This window comes from Salvelinus sp. IW2-2015, unplaced genomic scaffold (assembly GCF_002910315.2).
Source record: "Salvelinus sp. IW2-2015 unplaced genomic scaffold, ASM291031v2 Un_scaffold4002, whole genome shotgun sequence".
Taxonomy (NCBI): Eukaryota; Metazoa; Chordata; class Actinopteri; order Salmoniformes; family Salmonidae; genus Salvelinus; species Salvelinus sp. IW2-2015.
The window spans coordinates 40,498-48,570 of record NW_019945274.1 but is presented as its reverse complement, the minus strand read 5'-3'; positions in this window follow the sequence as shown (position 1 = coordinate 48,570).

Below are 8,073 nucleotides of genomic sequence, written 5' to 3'. Positions count from 1 at the left end.
AAAGAAAGAGGGATGCAGTGGCTGTCTGTGAAAGAGAGGAGGAATGTCGAACTCTTTGGTTTTATTCTGTACGATCGGACTTTGCTGTCTTGCTTAAGGAACTTTGGACTGAAGCTGTATTGTACAAGAGGGAGAATGAAGACAGAAGAAAGGATAAAAGAGAGGGAGTGTGGAAGTGAGTAGGTTTGAGGAATATCAGTCATCCTCTTTTTTGTTTTCTTTGCTATTGTCTTTATGTCCCCCTTTGCTTTCTCCTGCCTTGACATCTACACTATGTTCTGTCATCTATCAGTAAACTGTTAATCATTGCCTGTTCTGCTCCAATTTAAATAAATTCCAGCTTGGTCTCATACCAAACGTAACATATCATACTAATTTCATTGTCCCATATTTATTTTTACTATGTTACGTCTATGCCTGAGTCCAGGTTGCAATATCGATTCCTACATTTCACAGTTTCCTTTGTTTCTCGTTTGACACAGTTCCTGAGGTGRTTCGCTGAGACTACAAGGAATTAATCCATGAACTGAATCAATGTTGTGATGTTCAGAATGTACAAATGTACAAAATGGTTAATGCCAAAAAAGTCTGGAGAGATGTTCTTCCAGACTAAACTCTGCTGTGATAATGTTGACCCAGGCTATAGTAGAGGGAGTAGGATTTGTTGCCTCTAGGTGCTGATCTAAGGTCAGTTTTGTGTTCTGCCTACACTAATAGTTATGATTAGGGAAAGGTTAACAGATCCTAGATCTGTGCCTGTGCCTATGGCCAGGTGACTACTCAGTCTATAGGAGAGGTGTAATCTCTAAATGGACAAATCACATTTTATTGGTTGCATAAACATATTTTGCAGATGTTATCGCGGGTGTAGTGAAATGCTTATGTTCCTAGCTCCAACAGTGCAGACACTGGTAAACAGCAGGGTTTTAGGGAGTGAGTGCATGGTGCCGTATCCAACAGTGGGGCATAAACTTTGGTATCATTCTCTTGGGGGGGTATCCCTACTGAAAGGACTTACACTTTACATGTGATCCCTAAGACCCTGAGATCCACAGAAGCATCCTACCAGGATGTAGAGGACCTAAACTGATCTACACCTCATTATAGAAGGAAAGAGCAAGGGAAAAATAGGGACTTCCACCTTGGGGGAGTGTATGCATGCGTCACCTAGCAACCACAGTCTCAGCCCTTCCCCAGTCACCTACCTCTCTGCGCTCACTGCCACACACATCTCTGACGGACACAACATCCAGTCAATAACCTAAAGACGCTGGGTACCCAGAGGCTAGCCCCTGTAATAAAGCTTTGTGTTAAGGAGTAGGACAAAGTTGCTCCATAGACACTGATCTAAGGCCAGTGTTATGTGCCCTCAATGGTTAAGATTAGGATTTGGAGGAAGGTAAGCTGATCCTAGATCTGTGCCTATGGAAAACRTYTACTTGGAGAGTGTTTTGTTTCAGCAGGGAGGGAGCAGAATGGGAGAGGGGGATGGAGAGAGGGCTGTACAGAGCGGGGGGTTGTTCTTCAGACCAGACGGAGAGGGAGGTGTGTGGGGGAGTGGACTGGGAACCACAGCGAGAGGGCTGGCATACAACTTGATACCCAAAATGTCTCCTGATTAGGACGGGGCACAGGAAATGTGACCTCTGACCCCATTATTTACCTTTGAACTATGCCGGACCCAAACCTCGCTCTGGCCATCCATGGTCACACTCACACACACACGTACACACAGTCCCACCCCACACCCCGATCCCCACACGAACCCCGCTTTAAAAAAAAGCTTTCATCTATTTGGTTTATCATCAGAGTATATGAGGTATATCTCTCTTTAACATCCTACAGTAGATGTGGAAAACAAAATCTAACAACATTAAGAAAAGTAAAAACAGAAAGAAAAGAAAACAAGTCCCTCTGTCATGTTCCTTTGCCCCAGTCAATGCATCTTCTAACTAGTTTTTTGGTTTGGTAGCTGTTTAAAGCTTTCAGTGTATTTCTCATGAGGAGAGGAGAGGTTGTGAGGGAACAGCACTGTATCTTTAAGAACAATCTGCCTGCCTGACCATCCCTGTCAGCAGAGCTCTCTTCCAGAACCGTTGGGCTATATTCAAACATACAATATACTAGCTTATAGGCAGCATTGACTACATGTACATCCGGGATATAAATCCCTCTAACCTGATCCGTCCAAAGTATATGGTATACATCGTAATGGGAACAAACTCCAGTTCTAAAGCTTTGAGATTTATTAATACAATGTTTTAAAAGTTTCACTCATGACTGGTTTGATCCCACCTGGGTGTGGGTCTCCAGTAACAATCCTGGACTGTAGTAAGGCTGTAGAACCCTACTGAGGCTCCCTATCCCCACTTCAACTAAACACAACATCACAAGACAGCACATAAAGCCAGAAACACCCAGATGCTCTGTCCCTCTCATCTCACCAGTCATTACTCATCAATAATACAGTAAGGACATSACTAGTAATATCATTACCATTAGGACAATTAACCCCATATTTAGGAAAGACAGCATTCAACACCTGAAAACATTGAATTGCTCAAATGTACATCAATATGAAGCTGACGTTCCTATTCCCATGACCTTTCCCTGCCCTGCAATGCCTGAGAAAACGCTGTTAGGTGGTCGTACTGAAGTAGACACAGTGCTGCCCCCTGTAAGCTCACCCCATCCGTTTGAAAAGAGTCTCAGTGAGCTCACCCCCACCCCGTTAAGAGCTTTAAGAGTAGTCGCAGTGAGTCTGTGGCCAAACATGACCATGTTCTCCTAGGCCCCGTGAGACCTCTGGTTGCATGTATCTGGTTTGAAGGTGAGAAGGTACTTCAGCAGGATTTTTGGTCACAGCCCCGTAATATATATTCTAAATACAGTGGGGCAAAAAAGTATTTAGTCAGCCACCAATTGTGCAAGTTCTCCCACTTAAAAAGATGAGAGAGGCCTGTAATTTTCATCATAGGTACACTTCAACTATGACAGACAAAATGAGAAAAAAACTCCAGAAAATTACATTGTAGGATTTTTTATGAATTTATTTGCAAATTATGGTGGAAAATAAGTATTTGGTCACCTACAAACAAGCAAGATTTCTGGCTCTCACAGAGCCGGCATGTTTGAGCTGACACCTAGAGGGCTACGACTACTGCTAGAGCATGTTGAGCTGACACCTGTGGTGGCTACTGCTAGAGCATGTTGAGCTGACACCTAGTGGTGGCCTACTGCTAGAGCATGTTGAGCTGAACACTAGTGTGGCCTACTGCTAGAGCATGTTGAGCTGACACCTAGAGGTAGGCTACTGCTAGAGCATGTTTGAGCTGACACCTAGTGGTGCCTACTGCTAGAGCATGTTGAGCTGACACCTAGTGGTGGCCTACTGCTAGAGCATGTTGAGCTGACACCCTAGGTGTGGCCTACTGCTAAGAGCATGTTGAGCTGACACCTAGTGGTAGCCTACTGCTAGAGCATGTTGAGCTGACACCTAGTGTGGCCTACTGCTAGAGATGTTGAGCTGACACCTAGTGGTGGCCTACTGCTAGAGCATGTGGAGCTGACACCTAGTGGTGCCTACTGCTAGAGCATGTTGAGCTGACACCTAGAGGTGGCTACTGCTAGAGCATGTTGAGCTGACACCTAGAGGTAGGCTACTGCTAGAGCATGTTGAGCTGACACCTAGAGGTAGGCTACTGCTAGAGCATGTTGAGCTGACACCTAGGGTGGCTACTGCTAGAGCATGTTGAGCTGAACACCTAGTGGTGGCCTACTGCTAGAGCATGTTGAGCTGACACCTAGTAGTGGCCTACTGCTAGAGCATGTTGAGCCTGACCTTAGAGGTGGCTACTGCTAAAGCATGTTGAGCTGACACCTAGTGGTGGCTTACTGCTAGAGCATGTTGAGCTGACACCTAGTGGTGGCCTACTGCTAGAGCATGTTGAGCTGACACCTAGTGGTGGCCTACTGCTAGAGCATGTTGAGCTGACACTAGTGGTGGCCTACTGCTAGAGCATGTTTGAGCTGACACCTAGTGTGGCTCCTGCTAGAGCATGTTGAGCTGACACCTAGTGTGGCTTACTGCTAGAGCATGTTGAGCTGACAACCTAGTGGTGGCCTTACTGCTAGAGCATGTTGAGCTGACACCTAGTGGTGGCTACTGCTAGAGCATGTTGAGCTGACACCTAGAGGTAGGCCACTGCTAGAGCATGTTGAGCTGACACCTAGTAGTGGCCTACTGCTAGAGCATGTTGAGCTGACACCTAGTGGTGGCCTACTGCTAGAGCATGTTGAGCTGACACCTAGTGGTGCTACTGCTAGAGCATGTTGAGCTGACACCTAGTGGTGGTCCTACTGCTAGAGCATGTTGAGCTGACACCTAGTGGTGGCCTACTGCTAGAGCATGTTGAGCTGACACCTAGTGGTGGCTTACTGCTAGAGCATGTTGAGCTGACACCTAGTGGTGGCCTACTGCTAGAGCATGTTGAGCTGACACCTAGAGGTAGGCTACTGCTAGAGCATGTTGAGCTGACACCTAGTGGTGCCTACTGCTAGAGCATGTTGAGCTGACACCTAGTGGTGGCCTACTGCTAGAGCATGTGAGCTGACACCTAGGTGGGCCTACTGCTAGAGCATGTTGAGCTGACACCTAGTGGTGCCTACTGCTAGAGCATGTTGAGCTGACACCTAGGGTGGCTACTGCTAGAGTTTTGTTGAGCTGACACCTAGAGGTAGGCTACTGCTAGAGCATGTTTGAGCTGACACCTAGGGTGGCCTACTGCTAGAGCATGTTGAGCTGAACCTAGTGGTGGCCTACTGCTAGAGCATGTTGAGCTGACACCTAGGTGTGGCCTACTGCTAGAGCATGTTGAGCTGACACCTAGAGGTAGGCTACTGCTAAGGCATGTTGAGCTGACACCTAGTGGTGGCCCTACTGCTAGAGCATGTTGAGCTGACACCTAGTGGTGGCCTACTGCTAGAGCATGTTGAGCTGACACCTAGTGGTGGCCTACTGTAGAGCATGTTGAGCTGACACCTAGTGGTGGCTACTGCTAGAGCATGTTGAGCTGACACCTAGTGGTGGCTTACTGCTAGAGCATGTTGAGCTGACACCTAGTGGTGGCTACTGCTAGAGCATGTTGAGCTGACACCTAAGTGTGGCCTACTGCTAGAGCATGTTGAGCTGACACCTAGTGGTGGCCTACTGCTAGAGCATGTTGAGCTGACACCTAGGGTAGGCTACTGCTAGAGCATGTTGAGCTGACACCTAGTAGTGGGCTACTGCTAGAGCATGTTGAGCTGACACCTAGTGGTGGCCTACTGCTAGAGCATGTTGAGCTGACACCTAGTGGTGGCCTACGCTAGAGCATGTTGAGCTGACACCTAGTGGTGGCTACTGCTAGAGCATGTTGAGCTGACACCTGTGGTGGCTACTGCTAGAGCATGTTGAGCTGACACCTAGTGGTGGCTACTGCTAGAGCATGTTGAGCTGACACCTAGTGGTGGCCTACTGCTAGAGCATGTTGAGCTGACACCTAGAGGTAGGCTACTGCTAGAGCATGTTGAGCTGACACCTAGTGTGCCCTCTTGCTAGACGATTTGAGCTGACACTATAGTGGTGGCCTACTGTAAGAGCATGTTGGCTGAACCTGAGAGTAGGCTACTGCTAGAGCATGTTGAGCTGACACCTAGTGGTGGCTACTGCTAGAGCATGTTGAGCTGACACCTAGTGGTTGGCTCTACTGCTAGAGCATGTTGAGCTGACACCTAGTGGTGGCCTACTGCTAGAGCATGTTGAGCTGACACCTAGGGTGGTTACTGCTAGAGCATGTTGAGCTGACACCTAGAGGTAGGCTACTGCTAGAGCATGTTGAGCTGACACCTAGTGGTGGCCTACTGCTAGAGCATGTTGAGCTGACACCTAGTGGTGGCCTACTGCTAGAGCATGTTGAGCTGACACCTAGTGGTGGCCTACTGCTAGAGCATGTTGAGCTGACACCTAGAGGTAGGCCTACTGCTAGAGTAGTTGAGCTGACACCTAGGGTGGCTACTGCTAGAGGCATGTTGAGCTGACACCTAGGGTGGCTACTGCTAGAGCATGTTGAGCTGACACCTAGTGGTGGCCTACTGCTAGAGCATGTTGAGCTGACACCTAGAGGTAGGCTACTGCTAGAGCATGTTGAGTGACACCTAGAGGTAGGCTACTGCTAGAGCATGTTGAGCTGACACCTAGAGGTAGGCTACTGCTAGAGCATGTTGAGCTGACACCTAGAGTGTGGCTACTGCTAGGCATGTTGAGCTGACACTAGTGTGGCCTATCTGCTAGAGCATGTTGAGCTGACACCTAGAGGTAGGTCTGAGCTATGCTAAGCAGTTTTGAGCTGACACTAGTGGTGGCTACTGCTAGAGCATGTTGAGCTGACACCTAGTGGTGGCCTACTGCTAGAGCATGTTGAGCTGACACCTAGTGGTGGCCTACTGCTAGAGCATGTTGAGCTGACACCTAGTGGTCTACTGCTAGAGCATGTTGAGCTGACACCTAGTGGTGGCCTACTGCTAGAGCATGTTGAGCTGACACCTAGTGGTGGCCTACTGCTAGAGCATGTTGAGCTGACACCTAGTGGTGGCCTACTGCTAGAGCATGTTGAGCTGACCTAGTGGTGCTACTGCTAGAGCATGTTGAGCTGACACCTAGTGGTGGCCTACTGCTAGAGCATGTTGAGCTGACACCTAGAGGTGCTACTGCTAGAGCATGTTGAGCTGACACTAGTGGTGGCCTACTGCTAGAGCATGTTGAGCTGACACCTAGTGGTGGCCTACTGCTAGAGCATGTTGAGCTGACACCTAGTGGTGGCTACTGCTAGAGCATGTTGAGCTGACCACTAGTGGTGGCCTACTGCTAGAGCATGTTGAGCTGACACCTAGTGGTGGCCTACTGCTAGAGCATGTTGAGCTGACACCTAGAGTAGGCTACTGCTAGAGCATGTTGAGCTGACACCTAGTGGTGGCTACTGCTAGAGCATGTTGAGCTGACACCTAGTGGTGGCCTACTGCTAGAGCATGTTGAGCCTGACACCTAGTGGTGGCTACTGCTAGAGCATGTTGAGCTGACACCTAGTGTGGCCTACTGCTAGAGCATGTTGAGCTGACACCTAGGTGCTACTGCTAGAGCATGTTGAGCTGACACCTATGTGGTGGCCTACTGCTAGAGCATGTTGAGCTGACACCTAGTGGTGGCTAGCTGCTAGAGCATGTATGAGCTGTGACACAGGTGTTAGCTAAAGGCTGGGTGGCACCTAGGTCGGTCTGCTAGAGCATGTTGAGCTGACACCTAGGGTAGCTGAGTGGTGCCTATGGTGGATCTGCTAGAGCATGTTGAAGCGGTGACACCTAGTGGTGCCTACTGCTAGAGCATTGTGAGCTGACACCTAGTGTGGCTACTGCTAGAGCATGTTGAGCTGACACCTAGTGTGTGGCCTATGCTGCTAGAGCATGTTGAGCTGACACCTAGTGGTAGCCTACTGCTAGAGCATGTTGAGCTGACACCTAGTGGTGGCCTACTGCTAGAGCATGTTGAGCTGACACCTAGTGGTGGCCTACTGCTAGAGCATGTTGAGCTGACACCTAGTGGCTCCTACTGCTAGAGCATGTTGAGCTGACACCTAGTGGTGGCTACTGCTAAGAGCATGTTGAGCTGACACCTAGTGGTGGCCTACTGCTAGAGCATGTTGAGCTGACACCTAGAGGTGGCTACTGCTAGACATGTTGAGCTGACACCTAGTGTGGCCTACTGCTAGCATGTTGAGCTGACACCTAGTGGTGGCTACTGCTAGAGCATGTTGAGCTGACACCTGTAGTGGTGCCTACTGCTAGAGCATGTTGAGCTGACACCTAGAGGTGGCCCTACCTGCTAGACCATGTTTGAGCTGACACCTAGTGGTGGCCTACTGCTAGAGCATGTTGAGCTGACACCTAGTGGTGGCCTACTGCTAGAGCATGTTGAGCTGACACCTAGTGGTGGCCTATGCTAGAGCATGTTGAGCTGACACCTAGTGGTTTACCTGTAGC